The following is a 27938-nucleotide window of genomic DNA, read 5'->3' on the forward strand; positions in this document are numbered from 1 at the left end:
GGAATTTCTCTGTAGCTTCTGGGTTTGAAAAAACAAAGCAAGAAATTGTCGGATTCCTCAGTCTTAGAGAATGTCAATGGAAAGGTAGGTGAAGGTTAGCTTTAGTGGGGACAGGAGGAGGTAGCGAATGGGGTGAGGAAGACGCAACAATTCTGATTTGGGGTATTAAGGAAAATCATGTGGGCAATCAGAACCCTGAAAAATAAAGGTGGTTATGAAAGAGCAGAAAGGAGCTTACCTTGTTGGATGCCTTCGCAAATGCAGGGCTTGCCTCCTCGCCTTGCTTCTCCTGCAACCTCTGTGATGTTGTCGTCAAAGGCTGGCTTGGTGCAGTGCAGAGAAAAGAGGGAAGGAAGGAGCGAAGAAGGGGGCGCTTGGGAACCGCGCTGGAAATCGGGGGCATGTTTTTCACACGTCTTTTCCACCGAGAGAAGGGGAGGATGGGAAGGGGGGGCAATGTTTGCTCTTAATAAAGGAAATGGGATTGGAGTCAGCCTGTCAGGGAAAGCTTAAGATCTCAGAGAAATGAATCCATTTTTAAATGTGTTCATGGCTTTTCTTTCCTGAGCAAATTGTTTTCCCCTGCACAAAGTGTAACCCGCCTGCAGACAGCAGGGGAGGAGGTGTGGCTACCTGCCTCGGGATAAAGCTGAGCCAGTTGGGGAGGGGGGACTCCAGCCAGATTCCCGGGAGCTGGAGGTTCAAACATAGCCTGTGCACCAGCTACACTCCGGGGCTGTGGGGAAAGCTTCCCTTGCCAACTGTGAGGCAATTAGAAGTCACTGAGTCCGGGAAACGAGGCTGCAGAAATTCCCTTAAGGGCTGTGTTCTGAGGTGGGAGAAACGACATTTATCACCATTGTGTTTTCTCTCATTGTCTCCTTTCTTGAATTGAGAGCTTCTTAAGGTCAGGGACCATGTTCCAATCTCAAGAGGCATAGCCTCTTAGGTAAATCATTTTCTGTGAGCCTCACTTTTCTCATTTGAAGAAAAAAAAGGCAGAGTGCTTGTTTAGTTAACCTCTAAAATGTCCATTCTAGTCCTATCATCCTCTGTCATAAATTTTTTCTGCCACCCACAGCACAGTAGGTGTTCAACAAATTCTTGTTAATTGACTGATTTATGGGAAGACAGACCTACTCCAGCCTGAGACTTAGAAATTTATCTCCATCATAGGATATTCTGTGGAAAGACTGTATTTGCTGCTGAAGTGATTATTTTTCTGAAAAACCTAAGCATAGAAAATCAGAAACCCAAGAAGGAATTTATGGATTGTTGATAAATCCAGCTCAAATGAACTTTTGATAAAAAGGGAAGAGGAGGTAGGGAGAAAGGAAAAACAAGAGGAATAGGGGGAGGAACAAGAGGAATAGAGGAAAAAGGAGAAATAGAAGAAATAAGACAAGGAGGAGGAGGAAAGGTCTCCTGCTAAGGTCTGCCTAGAGAAAGCATGAAAGAAAGCATAATATAAAGAGTGGGCGAAGAAGACAAAGGAGTTTGTGTGATAGCAAAACTGGCTGCATTGAGTTCAGGAGAAAAGGTGTAGGAGGGAAGGAGAGACACGATGGAGGGAATGAACCAATGAACCAATGACTTGGTAAGGAGCCTGACCAAAGGCTGAAGAGGAAGGGTTTCTTCTAAGCACATTCGTGGACACTCAAAATCCTCCGCTTATTACTTTGTATTTGATTAATCACAGGAATATGGACTACAGGGATGTCGATAGTGGTCCCAAAGACTTGGGGTCATTTGATGCTTCCTGGACAGTAAGAGCCCTCACCTTTTTATCTTGAGTCTGGCTGAGGCACTCTTAATGTGGGTTTGCCCTCTTTAAAGAAAAGGGAGAACTGTTAGCCAACCAGACCATGGATGTTAAAGATAGTAGGGTCCCAATTGTGTATAACCATACTTTCTCAAATAGCAAAGAATTGGAAACAAAAGTAAATGCCTATTAATTAGGTAATGTCTAAGTAAATTATAGTATAGGAATGTAACGAAAAATAATTTACTCTAAGAAAAGACTTAGATATAAAGACGCTTATGTGAATTAATAGAGAAAAAAAGCAAACTGAGGAAAACAACACAGGCCCCAAGATTGTAAATGGATGAATAACAAAAAGACACTAACTAAAAGGACCAAATGTGGCCTAGAAATATACCTTCCTTGCTTCATCAGAAAGACAGGGAGTGACTATATGGCACATTCCATATGCTTTCAGACTCAGGTTGGAGTGTTGATTAGTTTTTCTGAATTGCTTTTTCTATTTTTCTCTTTTTTCTTTGTTAGAACAGATGGTTCTGTGATTTGGAGAGAGAAGGCGGGAGGATAGATTTAGAAATTAAAATATGATAAAACAGATATCTACTAGGACTGTTCCTTGGCTCTCCAAGGACTTTCTGTCTAATTGAGTTTTCTTTTACATAAATCCTTTTAATGCTGGTCACAACTTAATCCTCCCTAGTCATTCCAGCAGAAGCTGTCAGTTGATGAATATTTATGAAGAACCTACTATGTGCCTGTACTATGCCAAGCACTGAAGATACAAAATAGGTCAAAGACAGTCCCTGATCTTATGGAGCTCACAGAGATAAAGAGAAATGGAAGGAGGAGAGAAAGGGAGAGAGCAAACATAACACAAGATATGGAGCTTGTCATTTCCTCATTTGCACTAGCAGGTTGGTTTCCCCTTATAGTACCCTTGAGAGATTAAGGAATATATTTCTAATGGTATAACTTATGAGCCCTTATTGGTATATTTCTGTCCATGAATGTCAGTTAAAATCAATAAGCTAAGCTTAATTGGCTTTGGAAAAGGCTATTTTCTTTTTTTTTTTTTTTTTTTTTTTTTTTTTTTTTTATAATAAATTTTATTTTATTTAATAATAACTTCGCATTGACAGAATCCATGCCAGGATAATTTCTACACGACATTATCCCTTGCAATCACTTATGTTTCGTTTTTTCCCCCTCCCTCCCTCCTCCCCCCCCCCAGGATGGCAAGCAGTCCTATATATGCTAAACATGTTGCAGTATATCCTAGATACAATACATATTTGCAGAACCAAACAGTTCTCTTGTTGCACAGGGAGAATTGGATTCAGAAGGTAAAAATAACTCGGGAAGAAAATCAAAAATGCAAATAGTTCACATTCATTTCCCAGTATTCCTTCTTTGGGTGTAGCTGTTTCTGTCCATCATTTCTCCAATGAAACTCAATTAAGTCTCTTTGTCAGAGAAATCCACTTCCATCAGAATACATCTTCATACAATATCGTTGTCGAAGTGTATAATGATCTCCTTGTTCTGCTCATCTCACTTAGCATCAGTCCATGTAGGTCTCTCCAAGCCTCTCTGTATTCATCCTGCTGGTCATTCCTTACAGAGCAATAATATTCCATAACATTCATATACCACAATTTACCCAGCCATTCTCCAATTGATGGGCATCCATTCATTTTCCAGTTTCTAGCCACTACAAACAGGGCTGCTACAAACATTTTGGCACATACAGGTCCCCTTCCCTTTTTTAGTATCTCTTTGGGGTATAAGCCCAATAGAAACACTGTTGGATCAAAGGGTATGCACAGTTTGATAACTTTTTGGGCATAATTCCAGATCGCTCTCCAGAATGGCTGGATTCGTTCACAACTCCACCAACAATGCATCAATGTCCCCGTTTTCCCGCATCCCCTCCAACATTCATCATTGTTTTTTCCTGTCATCTTAGCCAATCTGACAGGAGTGTAGTGATATCTCAGAGTTGTCTTAATTTGCATTTCTCTGATCAATAGTGATTTGGAACACTCTTTCATGTGAGTGGTAATAGTTTCAATTTCTTCATCTGAAAATTGTCTGTTCATATCCTTTGACCATTTATCAATTGGAGAATGGCTTGATTTTTTATAAATTTGAGTCAGTTCTCTATATATTTTGGAAATGAGGCCTTTATCAGAACCTTTAATTGTAAAGATGTTTTCCCAGTTAGTTACTTCCCTACTAATCTTGTTTGCATTCGTTCTGTTTGTACAAAGGCTTTTTAATTTGATATAATCAAAATTTTCTATTTTGTGATTGGTAATGGTCTCTAGTTCATCTTTGGTCACAAATTTCTTTCTCCTCCACAAGTCTGAGAGATAAACTATCCTATGTTCCTCTAATTTATTTATAGTCTCGTTCTTTATGCCTAGGTCATGGACCCATTTTGATCTTATCTTGGTATGTGGTGTTAAGTGTGGGTCCTTGCCTAATTTCTGCCATACTAATTTCCAGTTATCCCAGCAGTTTTTATCAAATAATGAAATCTTATCCCAAAATTTAGAATCTTTGGGTTTGTCAAACACTAGATTGCTATAGTTGACTATTCTGTCTTGTGAACCTAACCGGAAAAGGCTATTTTCAAAATTAATTTGGTTCAATCAATTGGCACAAAATATCCCCTCAAAAGTCTGTGATACAACCTTCCTCTAATATAAAGCTTCTTAAATTGTAGGTCTCCACTCTGTATAGGGTCCCATAACTGAATGTTTGGCAACAGTAAAAGGTTTCTGAATTCTCTATGTCCTGCAGTATCAATCTGTCAAGGTTTAATTCTTTATGTAAAGGTAAACAAGCACAGCCATCTTATTAAAATGCAAATTTACTTTTGTCTTTAATAAATGGTAAAATTATATGTATGCCAAATTTTTTATGATTTATTATCAGTCTACATTTGATTTATATAACTTTTATATACCTATATACCCAGAGTCAAGTAAAAATTTCTCAGGTAAAAAGGGACCGTGAATGGAAAAAAGGTTAAGGAGTCCTGTATTTATACAGAGTCAAAGGGAAAGTGGAGCCCAGTTTAGAGAGCTCATGTGGCAAAAGTATAACAGCTCCAGGTGTCTGGAAGCCTTTTTCTCCCCATTTTTGGCAGTATCCATGAAGTTCCCCTTGGGCATTCTGTAGGTTTCTGCTGATGTCCTTGTACAGTTTGCTCTGTGTTCAGTTTCTTCTTGGTTTCCAATGCAAACACTGTTTTAACTATTCTCAGGATCCTATTAGGATTAGGATGAGAAGTCAGATCTTCACAGGCTATAAGAATCTTCTCTGTTCAAAGAAGTCTGGGATGGAAGAAGGGGACAGGACCCCATTCCACTCCCTCAAACAATTCCATTTCCGGAGCTTGACCAACTCTGAAAACGCCCTCCTCCCTACGATGAAAGACTCTTGAATTCCTGAGAGGGGAAGAAAGGGGTATCCAAATTGGCTTGCTATTAAAAAAAAAAAAAAGTAAAGTATGACCAAGTATCTCAAGTTGAACAGACTTCCTGTTATACCTAGTTGAAGTGTCTTTGGTTGGTGGATTGATTTATCACTTGATTCAGTGGAGATGTTTTCACTTGATAAAGCACAAGAACTAATCAAATCCACCCTAATGAAGGAAAGATGAAAGAAGGAAAGGAGAGAGAAAGGAAGGAAAGGAAGGAAAGAAGGAAGAAAGAAAGAAAGGAAGGAAAGAAGGAAGGAAGGAAGAAAAGAAGGAAGGAAGGAAGGAAGGAAGGAAGGAAGGAAGGAAGGAAGGAAGGAAGGAAGGAAGGAAGGAAGAGAGGGAGAGGGGAAGGGAGGGAAGAAGAGAGGAAGAGAGGGAAGGATCAAGATTAATGAGCTAGAGGGCTACCAAAGAGGTCCTGATAGAACTTCCCCTTCAGGTCACAAATCTTACCGGCATGTAAAGCAATAGAATAATATTTCGAAGAGAGAATGTGAAAGTATTTTAAGTTCTTCTAAAGAACTCACCAGGGGAACTTGTTCCATCTAAGTGTTTGCATGTATTTGTTTCTTTGAAAGTCCTTAAACTATGCTCAAAAAGCTATCAAACTGTGCATACCCTTTGATCCAGCAGTGTTTCTACTGGGCTTATACCCCAAAGAGATACTAAAGAAGGGAAAGGGACCTGTATGTGCCAAAATGTTTGTGGCAGCCCTGTTTGTAGTGGCTAGAAGCTGAAAAATGAATGGATGCCCATCAATTGGAGAATAGTTGAGTAAATTGTGGTATATGAACATTATGGAATATTACTGTTCTATAAGGAATGACCAGCGGGATGAATACAGAGAGGACTGGTGAGACTTACATGAACTGATGCTAAGTGAAATGAGCAGAACCAGGAGATCATTATGTACTTCAATAATGATACTGTTTGAGGATGTATTCTGATGGAAGTGGATCTCTTTGATAAAAGAGAGCTAATTCAGTTTTAGTTGATCAAAGATGGACAGAAGCATCTACACCCAAATAAAGAACACTGGGAAATGAATATAAACTGCTTGCATTTTTGTTTTTCTTCCTGGGTTATTTATACCTTCTGAATTCAATTCTCCCTGTGCAACAAGAAAACTGTTCGGTTCTGCACACATATATTGTATCTAGGATATACTGTAACCTATTCAACATGTAAAGGACTGCTTGCCATCTGGGGGAGGGGGTGGAGGGAAGGAGGGGAAAAATCGGAACAGAAGTGAATGCAAGGGATAATGCTGTAAAAAATTACCCTGGTATGGGTTCTATCAATAAAAAGTTATTAAAAAAAAAAGAAAGAAAGAAAGTCCTTAACATGCTATACTGTGTGTCTATGTGTTTTTCTGATGGACCTGGCAGGAATGAGTTGTGGTGACCTAGTTCCAGTAGTTAGCAGTACAGGCCAGGGCATAGGACTGAAACATTGAAAACAAGCATTTCTTTGGAACATTATTCTTTGCTCCTAAACTTTTAAGCTTTTAAGTCAGGGACCAGCCCCGCCCCCTCATCTTTAATGTACCTGGCACAGCACTTGGCATATAGAAGGTGCTCAATAAACACTTATGAAATCATTTTGGCTTTGCCTAAGTTTCTCCCTTGATTCTATATCTATAGCTTACACACCCGATTCAAACATAGTGGGGAACAGGAAGACTAATTAGGGCAGTGCCCTCCATTCACTCTCTGAAGCTCTCTAAGTTTTTTCCCAGAACCAACTTATTTTTTTAAAGGGGTTAGAAATTTGGGAGTCCAAACCATTACAAAGTACTACTGGACACAGCTTCTTTAATGATTAAGTTGTAGTGCGCAGAGAAATCTTTTCCTTAGTATAATTGAAGATAACATTGGACAGTGGAACACAGAGCATAGTGAGCCAGTTTTATGATTCTCACCAAGGCTTGCCCACCCTAGAAGACTTAATACTGTATTGTTCTATTGACTGGAAATCAGGAGGCACAACCAGAAGCATACTGGCCCAAGTGAGGGAATGGAACTAGAGTATCATAGCTTAGGTGGTCTGCAAAACACCAAGACTCCCATCAGTTACCTAGGTCTCACTTCTTACTTTTCCCCTAGTTCCATCCTGTGGTATCTCCTCCAAGACTGTCCAAAGTCCTAGCTCTGTGGTTAGCATTTTCCATTCCAGGACACACAAATGCTATCTGGATAACATTGGGCAGGTCCTGTACATTCTTTGTGCCTTGATTTCCTCATCTTAAAATGAGGGGATTGATTTAGATGGCCCCTGAGGTTCCCTTTAACTCAAAATAAATGATTTTATGGTCCATTATGCCAGCCATGAACATGTAGGGTTTGGAAGCAATTAGCATGAATGATTAATAGCCAAAAAGGCAGAAAAAGGAGCCTTCTTTTAAAAAAAGAAAAGAAAAGGCAGATAAGGACTTCTGGCCTATTGCTGGGCTCTGGAATTGTCTCTGGATTATGTGCCTTCTGACAATGAAGAACAGATGATAGATAAGTAGAGAATTTATTTTAGGGCCGAGAAGTCACCTGAACTGGTATCTAGGCCATGTTGCTCTCACCAGCCCAACTCCCATGAACATCCTTCAGAGACTCTAGCAACTCTGGTGGAGAAGGGCTGGCTCTTCAGCCAAATTAGGTGAAGAATCAAGGCACCCTGGGGACCTGCATGGTCCAAGTAAGTCAAATTACCACCACTATCTCCTTCCCTTCTATCCTAATGGAAACTGCCCAGAACATTGAGCCTAAGAGCCTTGGGATAGCAGTGTCCCGAGTCTGGGAGGAAACACTGCAGGAAAAGGGCTTACCTTCCGCATCACTGAGATTAGAGATATAATAACTTGTGCACAACCGAATAGCTCTTGTCAGTCAGGGTTCAAACCTGCGGTTTTCCCATGGCCATATCTAGCACTTATACTACTAAATCAAGCTATTTCTATAATTCTCTAAGAAGGGAGAGAGATCAAATATTTATTAAGTGCCTATTATGTGCCAGGATATTATTCTCACTTGAACTACACAACACTCCTGGGAGTTAGGTGCTATTATTTCTATTTTACAGCAGAGGAAAATAGACTGACAAGAATTAAGAACTTTGCTAGTAAACTGGATTCGAGCTCAGACTCCAGGCCTGCCACTCTGTCCAGTACCCCACATAGCCGTGTAAAGCTACCCATTCCTACCTTTTTCAGTGATGCTTCTGTTGATGTAAATATGTCCTCATTTCACCTGTCACCCCATTTGAGAGAAGCTCTAGAACCACAATTTAAACTGCTTCAGTGCTAAATGGGCTTTGTGCTTTTCATAAAACACTAACATTTCATTACACACTCTCTTCCTCTTGAAAGAAGAGACTTAGGCAATCACAGCACACAGAGAGATGGCTGTCTTGATGTGATAGAACCCCTCTTTTTAATGATTCTGCTTCATTGCTCTTTTCTCAGTTCTCTTTAGGAGTGGACTCTGTGCAGTGGGAAATTCAATGTCCATCAGTGGTTTTAAAGCATTCAACGTGTCTACCAGCACTTAGCACAGTGCCTGGCACATAGTAGGTACTTAACAAATGTTTATTGATTGATTTTCCAGTTTCACTTTATCATCTGTTGCATAAAAGGATAAGGGTCTCTCTTATTGAATAGACTATTTTCCCATTTCTTTCCTGTCCTTCAAAATTGTGCTGTATGAGCAAAGCAGAATCTCAGTATCTCAGAATATGAACACAAATTTCAAATTTGTGCCGGCTTGTGGAAGAGCTTTTAATAGCCACAGTCAGACACACTGTATTTTGACCCCAACATATGATGTCATTTTATCTTTCTTCAAGGACAAAGTACAACAACCAATTGTTTTGTAAAGAGAACTCTGGGATTGAAAGAGACACAAAAGAGTTAGCATATTTGGTCTCCAAAGTTTCATTATTGAGAATCTCGTGGCTCTCTGAGAGGCTTTAGGGTATATTGGAGAGAATCTGGATCTAGATCTGGATCTGGAATCAAACACTAAGTTTTAAATCTGAGCTATCTCTGGGACTTGGAACAAGTCACTTTCCTCCTCTGTAAAATGGTGGGCATGGGGTGGGAGCAGGGAAAAGGTAGTTGACCTCTCAAAGTCTTTTATAAACTCTGAATCCACATGATTACAAGGGTTGGATGACTTCTTGTCAGGTAGTTATAACCTAAGGGAATCTTGTTCAATTACTAATTACCAATTGACTGGATGGTCTCTGAGGCCTCTTCCAGTTGTGCAATTCCATGAGAGTTCTTGGGTTATGGAACACAATTCTCAATCTGTGTGTGTGTGTGTATGTGTTTGGAATGTCTACAGGATACTTTAGGGAGATATATACAATAGAAGAGAAGACATCAGAAATCATGGGAGCTAATTAATCAATTATCTGCTATGGGGAAACCACCATGCTGGGCCCAAAGGAAACAAAGCCAAAACAAAAACCGCAAGGATTCAAAATTCTCTTTACTGGTTATAGAAGCTCTTTCAATATAAGTGGTGTATTTACAAGTTCTGCCTTTGAAACCTCAGGAAAGATGTGTCATTTGTCCCCCTTTTTGGTGGTAACTTTGTTCTGGCAAAATGATATGGAGGAAAGAAGAGGGGAGAAAGCAGTTTCTCTGCCTCTCCTTAGTCCAGGCTATTCAGTGGTTAAAGGCAGGGTTGTCTTTATTAGGAGTTGGTAAATGATTTAATAAGGGGATTGATTTGTAGGACCTTGCAAGGGAGTCTTTGTCCAAATATAACTAAATCTAAAATTCTGAAATGCAATTAGGTGGTGCCATAGTGCATGGAGTGCTGGGCCTGAAGTCAAGAAAGACTCATCTGTTCAAATCTGGCCTCAGACAGTTATTGGCTGTGTGACTCTGGGCAAGTCACTTAACCCTAATTGCCTCCGTTTCATCATCTGTAAAATTTGCAGATGAAGGAAATGACAAACTTCTGGTATCCTTGTCAAGAAAATCCTAAATGGAGTCATGAAGAGTCATATGTGACTGAAGCAATTGAACAACAAAAATTCTGCAATTAATATCAAATAATACTACAGATATCTTTAGGAATATAGCATATTAACATGCATGTAAGAGATAAGAAAAGCATTCGAATCTATATTTCATTCTCCCAGAGCATATATCTTTTAAAAAATAAATATTAATCTTTTAGACTCAGTCTTGTATTTGCTGCACCCTCAATAAACTCTGCAATTTTGAAGATATAGTCTGCTATTGAGAATTTTATGCAAGTGTACAGGGTCTCATTCTTTAGGGTTATAAAACTGTATATATCCTTTAATCTAACAATATACTATTAAATGAGAGAGAGAGAGAGAGACAGAGAGAGAGAGAGAGACAGAGAGACAGAGAGACAGAGAGAGACAGAGAGAACTTATTTGTATGTTGCAACTCTTTTTGTGGTGCCTAAAAATTGGAAATTGAGGGTATAACCAACAATTGGGAATGGCAGAACAAATTGTGGTATATGATTGTTATGGAATGCTATTGTGCTGTGAGAAATGACAAGCAGGGTGATTTCAGAAAAATCTGGAAGCTTTGATGAACTGACACAAAGTGAAGTGAACAGAACCAGAAGAATGTTCTACATTGTAACAGCAATATTATTTGACGAACAACTGTGAATAATTTAGCTATATTCAGCAATACAATGATCCAAGATGGTCCCAAAGGATTCATGATGAAAAATGTCATTGATCTCTAGGGAAAGAATTTATTTCATTTGAATATAAAGTGAAGTATTCCCTCTCCGTCTCTGTCCCTCTGTCTCTCTCTTTCTTTCTGTCTCTATATCTCTCTGTCTCTCTGCCTCATTTTCTCTCTGTGTCTCTATCTTTATGGCTCTGTCTCTCTCTGTTCTCTGTCTTTCTCTCCATTTTTGTTCAACTTTTCTAGCCAAAATGACTAATATAGAAATGTTTTACATGATTTCATATGTATAACCTATATCAGATTGTTTACAGTCTCATGGAAGAGGGAGTCACAGGAGGAAGGGATAGAATTTGGACAAAACTTAAAAAAATAAATAAATATTAAAATTGTGTTTATATGTAATTGTAGAAAAATAAGAGAATTGAACCTACAGAATTGACTTGGATCGTTGTATTGCTGAAAATAGTAAAGTTATCATAAAACTTGCTGTTACCATGTACAATATTTTCCTCATTCTGTTTATTTCATTTTACATCAGTTCATGTAAATCTTTCCATGTTTTTGTGAGAGCATCCTTCTCATCATTTGTTAAAGCACAATAGTATTTCATCACAAACATAGATAATAACTTGTTTAGCCATTCTTCAATTGATGGGCATACCATCAATTTCCAATTCTCTGACACTTCTAAATGAACTCCTATAAATATTTTTGTACACATAGGTCATTTCTGTTTTTGTTTCTTATCTCTCTGGGATACAGACCTAATTGTGGTATTGATTGGTCAAAGAGTATGCATGGTTTTGTAGTCCTTTGGGTATAGTTCCAAATTACTCTCCAGGAATGGTTGCATGAGTATACAAATTCACCAATAATACATTAGTATTTTAATTTTCCCACCTTCCCTCCAACATTTGTTATTTTCCTTTTCTGTCACATTAGCCAATCTGACAGGTATGAGGTAATAACCTAGAATTATTTAATGTGCATTTCTTTTATCAGTAGTGATTCAGAGCATTTTTTAAAATACAAGTATAAATAGCTTTGATTTTTGTCTGAAATTTGCCAGTTTATCTCCTTTGACCATTTATCAATAGCTTTGATTTCTTTATCTGAAAACTGCCTGTTTATCTCTTTTGACCATTTATCATTTGAGGAATGACTCTTGTTTCTATAAATTTGACTCCATTTTCTATGTTTGAAAAGTGAAGTCTTTATCACATATTCACTGTAAAAATTTTTTTCACGGTAATGATTATTAGCTATATATTTCCCTCCATCTTATTCCTCCCTGTATGTCCTATTCTCTCTCTCTTTTTACCCTGTCCATTCTCAAAAGTGTTTTGCTTCTGACTTTTGCCTTCCCCAAACTTCTTTCCCTTCTATCAGCTATCCCCACCCTTCCTCTATCCCCTTCTTTTTCTACTTTCCTATATGGTGGGATAGATTTCTATATCCAACTGAGTATTGTATCTTATTCTATTTTTGAGCCAATTCTGATGAGAGCAAAGTTCATGTGCTCCCCTCTTCACTTCCTCCATTTTCCCCTCCATCGCAAAATGTTTTTCAAACTTCTTTGATGTTAGATATTTATTCCAGTCTACTTCTCCTTTTCTCCTTCTCCCAGTGCATTCTTCTTTATCATCTCTTAATTTTATTTTTTAAAAATAATTATATATCACATTCAACTCACACTCTGCTTTCTAGGAGTTATAAATATCATTTTCCCATGTAGGAAAATAAATAGTTTGACCTTATTGAATCCTTTATGATTTTCTTTCCTGATTAGCTTTTTAATATTTCTTTTGTATCTTGTATTTGAAAACCAAGTATCCTTTTCAGCTCTGGGCTTTTTATCAGGAATTCTGGAAAGTCCTCTACATTTCATTGAATATTTTTTTCCCCCTGAAGAATTAAACTCATTTTTTCTAGGTGGGTGATTCTTGATTATAATCCTAGATCCTTTGCCCTCCTGAATATCATATTCTAATCCTTCTGATCCTTTTATGTAGAAGCTGTTAAATCTTGTGTTATCCTACTACGTCTCCATGATCTTTGAATTGTTTGTTTTGTTTGTTTGTTTTTGCTACTTGCAATATTTTCTCCTTGACCTGGAGGTCTGGAATTTGGTTATAATATTCCTGAGAGTTTTCATTTTGGGAGCTCTTTAAGGAGGTGATTAGTGGATCTTTTCAATTTTTATCAAAGAATATCAAGGCAGTTTTCTTTGCTAATTTTTTCAAAAACAAAGTCTGGGCTCTTTTTTTTTTTTTTTTTTAATAATAATGTTCAGGAAGTCCAATAATTTTTAGATGATCTCTCTTGGATCTATTTTTCAAGTCAGTTGTTTTTCCAAAGAGATATTTCCCATTTTTCCCATTTTTTTCATTCTTTTGATTTTGTTGGATTGTTAGTTTTGTTTATTTGGTGTTTCATAAAGTTATTAGCTTCTACTCATTCAATTCTAATTTATAAAGAATTATTTTCTTCAGTGAGCTTTTGTATCTCCTTTTCCATTTAGCCAGTTCTATTTTTTAAAGATTTCATTTCTTCACTGATTTTTTTGTGTGTGTCTCTTTTTATCATTTAGTCTATTCTGTCTTTTAAACTGTTGCTTTCTTTTATACTTTTTGTGCCTCCTTTATCAAGGAGGCTGCTGACTTTCATGATTTTCTTGCATCACTCTCATTTCTCTTTCTAATTTTTACTCTATCTTTTTTGGTTGGTTTTTAAAATCTTTTTTGAGCCCTTCCATGACCTGAAGCTAATTTATATTTTACTTTGAAGCTTTGAATGCAGGAATTTTGACTTGTTTTCTTAGTGTATGTTTTGATCTTCCTTATCACCATATTAATTTTCTATGGCAGATTTTTTTCCTGTTGTTTGCTCATTTCCCCCAAACTATTCCCTGACTGTACTAAAGTGGGGCTCTGCTTCCCAGGGAAAGAAGGCATTGTCCCAAGCTTCAAGTTTTTGTGTAGCTATTTCCAGAGGTAATTCTGAGGAGTAATTCCTGCATTCAAAGCTTCAAAGTAAAATATAAATTAGCCTCAGGTCATGGAAGGGCTCAAAAAAGATTTTAAAAACCAACCAAAAAAGGTAGAGTAAAAATTAGAAAGAGAAATGAGAATGATGCAAGAAAATCATGAAAGTCAGCAGCCTCCTTGATAAAGGAGGCACAAAAAGTATAAAAGAAAGCAACAGTTTAAAAGACAGAATAGACTAAATGATAAAAAGAGACACACACAAAAAAATCAGTGAAGAAATGAAATCTTTAAAAAATAGAACTGGCTAAGTGAAAAAGGAGATACAAAAACTCACTGAAGAAAATAATTCTTTAAAAGTTAGAATTGAGTGAGTAGAAGCTAATAACTTTATGAAACACCAAATAAACAAAACTAACAATCCAACAAAATCAAAAGAATGAAAAAATGGGAACTTTGAAAAAGTGGTATGATCTAAGGAGAAGTGTGTATACTACGCCTGTGCACAGGTTTGTATATGACCAGAAGTACTCTTTTCTGCCCTGGAATGAGGATCTCTGATCCACTGTGGTCTCATGCTTTGGTGTGTTATTATTCCTCCTTACACTGGGACTAAAACCTAGGACTTAGACCCAGATCCAAGTAGAGGCAATGCAACAGATTCCTGCTTCAGTGCCAGCAAAGGGATCCCTGTACATCTTCTTATCCCTTGTCTGACCTTGCAGTCTGTGAGCTGAGAGGTCTGGAAACCATCACTGTTGTTTCAGTAGCCCTGAGGCTACTCCTGGTTTGTTGGTCCTGGGACTGTGCTGGTATGGCCTGTGATATAGCTCCTTACTCATCTTGGTACAACACACCTTTCCTACAAACCTTCTAGTCTGGGACTAGATAATTGTTCCTCTCTGTTTTATTGTGGGTTTTGTTGTTCTGGAATTTGTTTAGAGTCATTATTTAAAAGTATTTTAAGGGTTTGGGGGAAGAGCTTGGGTTAGTCCCTGCCTTTACTCTGCCATCTTCACTCTAATCTTTTTTATTAATAGAATAATCCATGATTTTTTCCCATTTGGAAAGGAATCTTCCTGCCTTTGAGAACATGAATTCCTGAGAAATTTTAACATTGTATCACCTGCAGCATAGATCCTCTTCTAGATGTATATAGTCAGATCCCACTGATATGTGAATGAAATGCATTTGTAAAGTTCCATGTAGCAGGCACTGTGCTCAATCCTGGGGATACAAATATTAGAAAGTTACAATTGCTAACTTCATGGACCTTGTAATCTAAGATGGAAGATGATACATACAGAGGAGAGGTGGTTAAGGAATGGTGTTAAGGTCTGGGAAATTAAAGGGATGTTGAATGTCATCATAGAGAGACTGATTGGCACATTCTTACAATGGAGCAATGATCTTGATTAGGGCAAGCGGGAAGGAGAAAATATGGCCTCAGGAATAGGGGCTGGGTAGAAGAATGATTCTAGAACTGGCTACCTGTAGTGAGCTCTCACCAATCAAGACAACATGGCCCTAGAGCAAGAGTTCCAGAACTGAGTAGCTTCTCTCCTTGAGGGGCTGCTCTCTAAAAGTCTAGGTCCCAGGGTACATTAGCAGCAGAAGAACTGCTGCTATGGAGGAGGATAGATCAATGATATTGTCACTTTCACATCTAGTCCAATAATAAAAGCTGACATATTTATTTATTTATTCAAGTAGCCTATTTTCTTCCTTACAACAGTCTTTAGATATAGGCAGGGCAGGTTTTTTTAATTCTCATTATTTAAATGAGGAACTATAACAACAGCTAAAACCTTGTTTCATTCAAAAGGAAATGACAGAGGGACAGCTGGTGCAAGGAATTAGAGCATTGGCCCTGGAGTCAGAAGGACCTGAGTTCAAATTCTGTCTCTGACACTTAATTAGCTGTGTGACCTTGGGAAAGTCACTTAACTCCATTATCCATTCTCCTACCATCCCCCTAAAATGAAGGAACACAGTTTTGAAACTACTAAATCTGGCACTGAATCCAAGGCATTTTGCTCTATACTACAAATTCCTGCATTAGGAGTTACAAAAATTGCAAAGAATTATGATGAGGAGGAAGAGAAAGATAATAAACCCTCCCAACACCATAAAGTAACAGAGATTCCTCTTATCGGGCTTGCCCTAGTTGACACAGGATGTGGAAGGACTAGGAAAACAGATGGCTGAAAATGTAAACGTGGAACAATGTGGATAAAGTATAGGTCTCCAGGCCACAGAGAGGGGAATTCTATTATTATAGCCTTCCCATCCTCTCACCCCCCACAGAATTTTTTTTTGCCTGGTCCTGACAGCATTTTTAGGACTTCAGCAAAAATACGAGTTTGCACCTGTTTTTGTAATTATAGCTAAAGCTAGCTTTTTTCCCCTTTGTCTTTTCATGTACTAAAGGAGACTATTCTTGCTGTTGTTGTTTTGGCATCTCTCTCCATGAACAAAATGGGAAACTATTCAAATGTTTTCATGGTGGTTACTAATTGCTTGCTTAAACGGAATTGTGATTTCTAAAGGATTTTTAGGATCAATGGAAAGAGCCCCCAGTACAGTGTCTGGCATGTAGCAGACTTAATAAATGTTGATTGATTGAAATAGAAGTTGCAGCATCGTTCCAAATTACTCTAAGGGACACATAGTTAAAATAGCAAAGATTCTTAATGTGGGGGTCTCTGAATTGATTTTAGGAACATTTTAATAACTATTTCAATTAGTTTCCTTCATAATCTTATATATTTGATGCATTTGAAAACATAATTTTTATGTAATTTTTTATTGACAGAACATATGCATGGGTAATTTTTTACAACATTGTCCCTTGCACTCATTTCTGTTCTGACTTTTCTCTTCCCTTTCTCCAACCCCTCCCCTATATGGCAAGCAGTCTTATACATGTTAAATATCTAAAAACATTATTCTGATAAAGGATCCACTTGGGAAGGGGCCCATGACATAAAAAGACAAGGTAAAAAACTCCTGAAATAGAGAAAAAAGAAATCCTAACATACTACCAATTCCTAATCTTTTTGGGGTAGACTAGCTATAAGTTACAGTAGCAGAATGAACTATAGGCTTTAGTGGAACTGTATATATGATGTCTTCTAATATGACAAGAAACCACTTTGTTGGAATTCAAGGGCATCCCAACCAAATGTTGGATTCAAGTGCTCTCCCAAAATGTTGGGTTTAAGGCTGGTATCCAAGACACCAAGGCTGGTGTCTCACAAGAATTTGCAGGCTCAGACACATCTCCAAGTCAAGGGACAAAGTTTATAATTGTAACACTAGTTAAAATGAGCTAAATTCCAAAAGAGGAAGATGGCAACAGGAGGGAGCAATCAGGTAAATTTATAGGAAAAAGTGAGAGAAACCAGGTGCTTCGTGTCACTGACATGCTAATTTTATGGCTTAGAGGTGGAGTTGAAGAGTGATCAGATTCTAACTTTGTGCACCGGTGTAATACCTGCAGTTCTCTGGACTGAACTCATGAGACTTGGAGGGGAGGGAGAGGGACCTTCTCAAGGTGTGTTTTGGGGTCTGAAGCATCATTATGTCAAATGGCAGGCATCCAATTTGGTACTGCACCTGTGTTAACGTCAGGCATCTCATTATTGATGCTCAGTAGTTTCAGAAACTCAAGCAGCAGGCTGCTTTCTGACAGCTAGCAATTTTTTGGACTCAGCAACCTGGCCATACAAGGTAAACTAAGGCAAGATAACGTAAGGGAAGAAAAACAACATTCCTAATTACATCATTCCCAAGGCCAGGTAGCCTTGGGGTTATTACTGCATAATTCCTGAGGATTGTGCCACATTACCCAGTTTTCATTACTGTGACTACTCCTTCTGTAACTCACAACTCCTGTCTCTCTCTTAGTAGATGGACTTTAAGAACAATTATGGCCAAACTTTCCAACTCTTGAGGAATTTTTGCAAAGCTTGTTTTCAGATAATAGATGTATAGTCTGTCAATGATCCTGTACCCAATGTCTTTTGGGGATCACTAAGGCCCAGTCTGTACTTGCAGCACCTTACAGGTAAACTACCTTACTGATAGGAGTGAGGACCTGACTTGCTCTTTCGTTCTTCAGTTGTGTCCAACTCTTTGTGATCCCATTTGGGGTTTTCTTGGCAAAGATCCTGTAGTGATTTGCCATTTCCTTTGCCGGGGGATTAACCTCCAGACCTTAAGTGACTTGTAGTAAATGTTTGAGACTGTATTTGAACTCAGGCCTTCTGACTCCAGGCCCAGCGGTCTATCCACTGAGTCACCTAGCTGCCCTGTTTAATTATCATGCTGATGATAATTGTGGAAATAAATATAGAAAAATTGCACATGTTTAACATATATTGGATTACTTGCTGTCTAGAGGAAAAGGTGGGGGGAAGGGAGGGAGAAAAAAATGGAACACAAAGTTTTGCAACAATGAATGTTGAAAATTATCTATGCATATGTTTTGAAAATTAAAAGCTTTAATAATAATAATAAAATAATTATCATGCTGAGACAGAATCTTAGGTCCTTTGTTTAGTGCTATTTCAAACATTTGTAGCTGAAAGGCATATCAAAAGCCATTTAGTCCAACTCTATCATTTTGCAGAAGAGAAAATTTTCACAAGTTAAATGACTTGCCCAGACCATACAGATAATAAGGATCAGAAGCAAGATTTGAACCCAAATCCTCTGATTTCTGAGCCAGGGTTCTTTTTTCACTTCCACAAGGCCCGACATATGCCCACTAACTTTTTATAAGCCAGACAACTCATCCTATATCTATATCTATGTCTATATGTAGATATATAGAGATAGAGATAGAGATATATAGATATCTAAGAGATTCTTAGATTCTCCTTCATTGTCTCCTGGTCTTCTCTGAGGGCTGTCAGCCTTCCTTGAGAAGCTTGGTTTTTTTTTTTTTTTTTTAATGTGAAATCCTTCCAAACCTGAAGATGCTGGGTTTCAACGTGCTCCGAAGAAAATCAGGATGGCTTTGGTTCCCAAAGCAACGGCTAAGAATAGCTGGTGCTGGCTCACGTGGAGACTGAATTGCACAGACCTGCATTCTGAACAAGCTGAGTAACTATGACATACCTGGTGGTTTATTTTCATGCTGAGTTCTTGGGCAGTTGGGTGGTGTAATGAATAGCACTCTGGACTTGTGTTCAAATTTAGTCTCCAATTCTAACTGTGTGAAAACAAATCAGTTAACATCTGTCTGCCTCAGTTTCCTAATATGTAAAGTAGGGATAGCAACACATTTCTTGCCTTCTTGATTGGTGGGGGAAAGGCAAGAGAGGGAGGGAGGAAGAGGATTTGGAACCTCCCCCCCCCCAATTTTTTTAAAGAATGTTAACAAAAAATAATAAATTTTTCTAAAAGTGGGGATGCTAATAGTACCTATCACTCAGGATTTTCATCTGGAGCAAATAAGACAATCTTAAAGCAGTCGATAATTACTAGCTATTATTATTATTCTCCTTCATTTATATTTTATATGGTTTATGCCCATGACCAGAATATCACTAGGAAAGATAAAAATATGGCTTAGTTTAGCCCTCCTGTAAGGATATTTGACTTTACTTCTGCAAAATGGCCAAAACCTCCAAGAAAATAGAGCATAGAAAATTTAGTCAGAATGATAAAAAACAGAGTAATTTTACTTCAAAAACACATATAGGAGGACACAGGTAGAAAAAGGCAGATTTTCAGTATGGCCAGTTTTATTCCCTTTAACTTTTGCTTACAAAAGCAGTTGATGCTGACCAAAATGCATGCATTGTTAACTTTCCTGCCTAATTCACTAAAATGTAAAGTGACTGATTCTAAAAAAATTAGTAACGAAAATGTTCCATCTTCTATGTTTCTTATAAATATTGTCATTATGGTGCAACTGAGATTTTTAGTTCACTTAAAAAGAAAATTGCTGTGGGCTGCAATCCTCTTCCATGATTCTTCCTTACCAAATCCATTAATATGCTTATAACACTAGTGCCAGTTATTTGAGAATAGTTGTTATAATATTTGTATATTTGTTTGCAATCCAATTTTGCTCAGTGGTATGCATGTAAACTGCAAACCTAAAATAAATGTAAGTGCTAACATATATATGTCTATGTATAGGAGAGAAGGATGGTCCCTTAGAGACTGGGGAATGCTATCAGCTTCTGCCCTTAGCTTACTGGCTACGTGAAACTCACAACACTAATAAGGGAAGTCCATGCATTGTTCAGTACAGTCCCTCTGTCACGGACAGCTATAACTGCTACTGGTTGTAATCTATGGATGCCTCCTGTCTTATACTGCTTCTAGCTTATTTCTATAACTCCTATATGACACAGAAAGGATTGCTTCTATAATTCCCTACACTTACAGTCCTATGGTCTGCATGTTCTGGGGAATTAAGAGCTCTAGCTCTAGATGACTCTTTTTTCTTCCAATTTTGAATAATGTGAATTGCACCAAATAAACAGTCCCAACTGAGTTATAATCTACATTACACATTTTATTGTTCTATCAATGATAATGCAATGATGATAATCAGTCCATCAATAAGCAATTATTGAGCACCTAAGCACTGGGGACACAAAGAAAGGTACTGCCTTCAAGGAGCTTCCAATTTACTGGTGAGAAAACATGCAAACAACTAAGTACAGACAAGATACAGAATAAATGGGAAATTATCTAGAGAGAAGGCAGTAAAATTAGGAGGGATCCAGAAAGGCTTTCTGGAGAAAGTAGGATTTCAGCTGGGACTTGAAAGAGACAAAGCAGAGATGAGGAAAGAGAGCATTTTAGGCATGAGAGATAGTCAGAGGAAAATAAACTGAAGCAAAGAGGTGCTGTCTGTGGAACAACAAATCTGAGGATGAAAACTGCCCAGTCTACAATCAAAGAGACTGAAGCAGAGCTCTGAACCAATGATACTTTATTAAAAGGTCCATGATCCCCTCTAATAATGTGGATTTCAGATATTCCTCATGATCTGAGGTGCCTCCTTCTTCCAGGGCTTTGTATTTATAAAGTTTGATACCCCAATATGCAAGAAGCATGATGAAATACACTGATTGAAAAACCTTGCTCCTGAAAAAATGACATATTAGCAGTGTCTCTCTGTGTGTGTGTGTGTGACAGATTGGATGAAACTTGGGCATTTCTACTGATTAAGTGGTGATAAAGCAGTCATCTGCTTGTGTTGGGCAAGAGAGAATAGTTTGGAGGTACAAAAGTAAATTGAAGGACTTTTCATGCAGTTGAGTCACCTCCATCACACTGGCCTTGGTCACCATGAGGAGGAAAAACAAGGGTAGAGGGCTTCTAGTTAGTTTCTTATGATTAAGCAAATGAGTTCACAATCTTCAGTTCACAGTTCTTGAGCCTAATATTCAGAACTTGTAATCATTATCCCTATGGAATAATATCAACTTGATTGATACTAATTGGAATAGAGTGGGAATCCTAATGAATTATTTCTCACACAAGAAAGGCAGTGTCTCTGCTATCAAGAATATATGATGGGGTAGAAGTTGTAAGCAGACTGGAGAGCTGGTGAATGCTATCAGCTTCTGCCCTTAGCTTACTGGCTACGTGAAACTCACAACACTAATAAGGGAAGTCCATGCATTGTTCAGTACAGTCTCTCTGTCACGGACAGCTATAACTGCTACTGGTTGTAATCTATGGATGCCTCCTGTCTTATACTGCTTCTAGCTTATTTCTATAACTCCTATATGACACAGAAAGGATTGCTTCTATAATTCCCTGCACTTACAGTCCTATGGTCTTCATGTTCTGGGGAATTAAGAGCTCTAGCTCCAGATGACTCTTTTTTCTTCCAATTTTGAATAATATGAATTGCGCCAAATAAGCAGTCCCAGCTGAGTTATGATCTACATTACACATTTTATTGTTCTATCAATGATAATTCAATGATGATAATCAGTCCATCAATAAGCAATTATTGAGCACCTAAGCACTGGGGACACAAAGAAAGGTACTGCCTTCAAGGAGCTTCCAATTTACTGGTGAGAAAACATGCAAACAACTAAGTACAGACAAGATACAGAATAAATGGGAAATTATCTAGAGAGAAGGCAGTAAAATTAGGAGGGATCCAGAAAGGCTTTCTGTAGAAAGTAGGATTTCAGCTGGGACTTGAAAGAGACAGAGCAGAGATGAGGAAAGAGAGCATTTTAGGCATGAGAGATAGTCAGAGGAAAATAAACTGAAGCAAAGAGGTGCTGTCTGTGGAACAACAAATCTGAGGATGAAAACTGCCCAGTCTACAATCAAAGAGACTGAAGCAGAGCTCTGAACCAATGGTACTTTATTAAAAGGTCCATGATCCCCTCTAATAATGTGGATTTCAGATATTCCTCATGATCTGAGGTGCCTCCTTCTTCCAGGGCTTTGTATTTATAAAGTTTGATACCCCAATATGCAAGAAGCATGATGAAATACACTGATTGAAAAACCTTGCTCCTGAAAAAATGACATATTAGCAGTGTCTCTCTGTGTGTGTGTGTGACAGATTGGATGAAACTTGGGCATTTCTACTGATTAAGTGGTGATAAAGCAGTCATCTGCTTGTGTTGGGCAAGAGAGAATAGTTTGGAGGTACAAAAGTAAATTGAAGGACTTTTCATGCAGTTGAGTCACCTCCATCACACTGGCCTTGGTCACCATGAGGAGGAAAAACAAGGGTAGAGGGCTTCTAGTTAGTTTCTTATGATTAAGCAAATGAGTTCACAATCTTCAGTTCACAGTTCTTGAGCCTAATATTCAGAACTTGTAATCATTATCCCTATGGAATAATATCAACTTGATTGATACTAATTGGAATAGAGTGGGAATCCTAATGAATTATTTCTCACACAAGAAAGACAGTGTCTCTGCTATCAAGAATATATGATGGGGTAGAAGTTGTAAGCAGACTGGAGAGCTGGTGAAGAAGAGCTGTGTAATGAAAAGCTTTGAAGGCCAAATAGAGAATTTTATACTATATATTTTATACTTGATGTGATGTCCTGTGCTCTTTTGAACTTTGCTATTTCTTATGAGGGCAGCTAAGTGATGCAGTGTGTAGAGAACCAGTCTTGGATTCAGAAAGTCTCATCTTCCTGAGTTCAAATTTGACTTTAGCTATATGAACCTATTTGCCTCAGTTTCCTCATCTGTAAAATGAGCTGGAGAAGGAAATGGCAAACCATTCCAGTCTCTCTGCCAAGAAAACCCCAAATAGGGTCCCAAAGAATTAGACACTGTTGAATTACGAGAACACATTTCTGTCAATGACACCCTCATCTTTTCTGTCACTTAGATTTGAAACCTTGGTATCATCACTGACTCCTCACTTTCACTCATCCCACATTTACAAGAAGTTGCTAAATCTTGTTTTTATCTTCATGATATGTGTTCCCTATCTTTCCATTCACATATCATCACCTTGGTAAAACATCTCATTGCCTCTTTCTTGGAAGATTGCAACAGCCTCCTAATTGGTCTTCCTGGCTCTCCCCTCTCTAGTGCGTCCCCCACAAAATACCCCCAAGTGATTTTCATGAAGCACGGGAATGGTCGTGTTACCCACTCAAACCCTATCCCAACCTACTCCATAAATTCCATTAGTCCCTTATTGACTCTGGAATCAAATGTAACCTCTGCTTGGTATTTACAGCTGGTTTACAACTTGGCCCCAACCTGCCCAGGATTGTTTTACATCATTCACTTTCCGGTACTCTGAGGTCCAACCAAACAGTCTGACTGGACTTTTTGTAATTCCTCATAATTGTCTAGAAACACAAATAAAATAACCAAACATGAAAAAGGAAATTGAGACATGATGCTGTCTATTTAAAGAGAACCAAACAGAGAAAGTAAACTGAATTCATATGAAGCACTTTAGCTTGAGTTGAAATCAGAGATAACATGCTCGTTTGTTTGTATAGTGAATATTATGAATACTTATTTATATGCAGAAAAATAAGACTCTTGGTTATGCCCACAGAACTCTTATGTTCTTGCTGACTTTTATGAGTTATTTGATTAGTGTATTCTGTTTCTAACAATAAAAAAAATCTTTAAACCGAAGAATTTTCCCTGTTTGCTAGCTACATTGAGCAGATTAATTGAATAATTAATTATGAACAATTATTATTTGTAAATATGCCCTATCCCCATGCACAGGGATTTTTAGAGAATAATTATGTATATTCAATCTTCCTGCCACTAAAATTTATTGAGTGATTTCATGAACGCAAAAAAATTTATATTGTTAATAAATATAAAAATTTAAAATGCTTATTTCACCTTCATCTTATTTTTTTAATTTTCTAGCAGCTAGAACACTAGACTTAGATTCAAGAAGACCCTGATTCAAATCCTCTCATATATTCACTAGCTCTGTGTCTTTGCAAGTCATTTAATTGCTAGGGATCTCATTTTCATCATCTATAAAATGAGGGGGTTAGAATTTATAAACCTTGAAGATCTTTTCAGACACTAAATCTATGATTCTTTGAATCTATTAACCATATCCCTCGGGGCATACTCAGCTGGCATAGAAGGCAAGCACTTGGACCCTTGAATTGGGCTTGCTTTTGGGCATGTGTGCACCCACTTTGCACCCACTTCAGAGCATGATCAGTATTTTTATTTGGCTTCACTACAACACCTGGAGAGTTAGTGAACCTTTCTGTGGAGTGCACTCTTCTGGTTGTTTAAAGAGCTGAAGAATTGATGATTCAAGAGAGGCTGAATCAGAATGGATTTTGCATGCAAAAAGATTTAGCAAACAGTTTTATACTTTCTTCCCGAGGAAGGAAAACTAGTCGCTGAGGGGCTGCCACCCAGCTGCCATGGGTCTCTATGTATAATGACTGTTTCTATTGTGTATCTTAGTTCCCGATCTTAGGTAAATGAATGTTTTGAGATGGTATTGCCCAGATGACTACTGAGATCAGGAGATAAATTAAAGCCACTGTCAACCTAAGTTGGTAGCCAAGTCAACTAGAGCCAGTAGCAGTAGAAACTAATTCCTTTGAAGATCCATCACATTAGGGAAGTGATCAGCTTGACTTAGCCAGCTGTGGACTGGCTCATCAGCTGAGATAACAGGCCAGCCCCCGACCTAGCAAGGGAGCATCTCATAGATTTCCAATGCCATCAAGAAGGAAAATTAGTTGGGACTCATTAAAGGGAAAAAAGAATTCCCAGGACCAAGAGTAATGAGTTGCACCTTACTCGGGGTGAGAAATGTCCATCCTGCGTGGCTGCATAAAGTCCACAAAATCATTTACTAAGGCAACTGCAGGTGATAATGAGCCGAATGATGAGACTTCCACTGCTTGAGTTCTATAAAATGATAATTTTGTATGGCTCATGAACAATGTTATAAATATTCTTTGGCCGAAAGGAGGTTCTCTACCCCTGCCTTAGACCCATGTATATTCTATACATGTACTTCATTAACATGATTTGCGAAATTTTTGGAAGCCCATCTATGTCACCTGGTCTTAGTTATCCATTCATATGATGATGAATCATATGATATCACCCATGACTTCTATGAGGATATCCAAACTCAGGCCTATCAGAAAATTTAGCCTACCTTCAAGGAGTATAGGATTAATCATCATATATCTGTTATCACTAGTTTTGGGGCTCTTCAATATTTACATTAAGCCATCTATATATGTTGCATGTATATGTATATGCAATATGCAACCTCTGATTTAGGGGGTGTTTTATCACTATTGTTTTTACCATACCTTCTCAACAAATTCTGTTTTGTAAAAGATTGATGTTGGGGAACACATCAGATGGGGGCTCAGAAATAATAGGATTAGAAACCCCAGTCCCTCAGGGTTACTAGATGATAGTTCCTCCCTTTTAAAAATTGTATTTAATTTTTTCCCAATTACATATAAAGAAAATTTTGGACATTTTAAAAATGTAATTTTGAATTCCAAATTTTCTCTCTTCCTCCCTATCTCCTCCCAATTTGGTATAGGTTATATATGTGCAATCTTGTAAAACATATTTCTGTACTAGTCATGTTGTGGAAGAAACAGAATAAAAGGAGGAAAAAAACTAGGAAAAAATTTGAAAATAGTATGCTTTGGATGCAACTATATGATACAGTAATCCAGCACTGGCCCTGGAGTGAGGAGGATCTGAGTTCAAATTTGATCTGACATTTAACACTAGCTTTGTGACCTTGAGCAAGTCAATTAACCCTAATTTCCTTGCCAAAAATAAAAAAAAAATTAAAAACCAACTCATAAGTATGTTTTGCTCTGTATTTGTATTCCATCAGTTCCTTTCCTAGACGTGGACAGCATTTTCCATCTTGAGTCTGTTGGAATTGTCATGGATCACTGTATTGCTGAGAAGAGCTAAGTCAATCAAAGCTGATCTAGATGATAGATTCCTTAAGAGAGTGATGAGTCCTCTACCTTCTATGATCCAGCCCTTTCATGTAAGTAGGACTTGGAGAAGTAACTCAGAGGGGCTACTACACTTTAATCCTATTAATACAGTGATACATTTATATAATCTCTAAATTAATAAATTTACATATATTGGGGGGTATGTACTTGTAATTTTTTATTGATTGGGAGGGGGGAGTGGCAGTTAGAAAAGTTTGTAGAATTAATGGCCTCTAAGTTCCTTTCCAGCTATAAATTATAATCATTGCTTTCAATAGTTCAGAGTTCCAGTTCTATCACACTTAAATGTTCCATCTACACTTAGAAGTAAACACACTATATTGGTTGAAATGACATCTGAAGTTTTCCCCATCCAAAGCTGTTTTGTATCAAACCTGAGTTTTATACCTAAATAATTTTGATGCTAATTTATTTGTTAAAACCAACTATACATATTAAACGATGAACTTGCTAATGAAGTCCACACAGTTCTAATCTTGCAATCTGGAAGACTCTTGCTGAGGTCAAATGTGACCTTAGACACTTATTAGCTATGTGATCCTGGGTGAGTCAACCCTGTTTATCTCAGTCTCCTTATCTTCAGATGATCAAGGGAGAAGGAAATGGCAAACTACTTCAGTATCTTTGCCAACAAAAGTGAAAATGCAGTCACAAAGAGTTTGAACTAAAACTACTGAACAACAACAATAAAATTGACAATACTTCCTGGTCACCTGAATACAATCCAGCCAATAAAGAGCTACTGATGCATTCTGTTGCTCGATTAGCAGACCGTAAAGGGTAAGGCAGTGGCAAGAGAACTTTAATCACTAGGATCAATTAAGGTATTCACAATACATAATTTGGTAACTATCCTTCCATGACCTTCGAGTGTCTCATTTTGTTCTGAAATGTAACAAACTATCAAGGGATTGGCCTGAGTTAGACCCAGCTCAGAACAGAGTGTGTCATAGAGATTTATGGGAGGGTAGGGATGCTTTGAACCAACTTACTTAGTTTGATTTAGAAATATCCCTTTCTCCTTCTCAGTAATACAAAGATTGAAGACAATTCTGAAGGACTATCCAACTCTAGAAAAGGATTGATGGAGTCTGAAGAATGAAGCATACTTTTTCTTTGTTTTCTTTATCTTTCTCTTTTTTTCCCTCTGTGTTTTTTTTCATAACATGACTAACATGGAAATATGTTTTGCATGACTGCGCATGTATAGCCTATATCAAATTGCTTGCTTTGTGTGTGTGTGTGTGTGTGTATGTGTGTGTGTGTGCGCGCGTGTGTGTGTAGGGGGTTGTGAAGACAAGGGTGGGAAGAGGAGAGAATTTGGTACTCAAAAATTTATTAAATGAATGTTAATTTTTTTTACATGTAATTGAGAGGGAAAATAAAATATATATAAAAAAATACTTCCTAAAAGCTAATGAAGTCTGGTTGACTAATTGTTATTGACTGATAATCATGGGGGGAAATCCAGCAATGGGAACTTATGGCTATAGCATTAAAAGCTACCCTTCTGAGTCCTCCAGAACCTGAAGGGAGAAGTAGT

General features: G+C 37.8%; 1 long non-coding RNA gene across 1 annotated transcript; it reads left to right on the plus strand.

Moving 5' to 3' along the window:
- LOC127559492 (uncharacterized) lies at nucleotides 1–27777 on the plus strand. The gene is made up of 3 exons (XR_007953147.1): nucleotides 1–84; nucleotides 26263–26424; nucleotides 27425–27777. It is a non-coding gene; the product is annotated as an uncharacterized LOC127559492 (long non-coding RNA).
- Nucleotides 27778–27938: the final 161 nt, after the last annotated feature.

Source organism: Antechinus flavipes, chromosome 4, assembly GCF_016432865.1.
Source record: "Antechinus flavipes isolate AdamAnt ecotype Samford, QLD, Australia chromosome 4, AdamAnt_v2, whole genome shotgun sequence".
Taxonomy (NCBI): domain Eukaryota; kingdom Metazoa; phylum Chordata; class Mammalia; order Dasyuromorphia; family Dasyuridae; genus Antechinus; species Antechinus flavipes.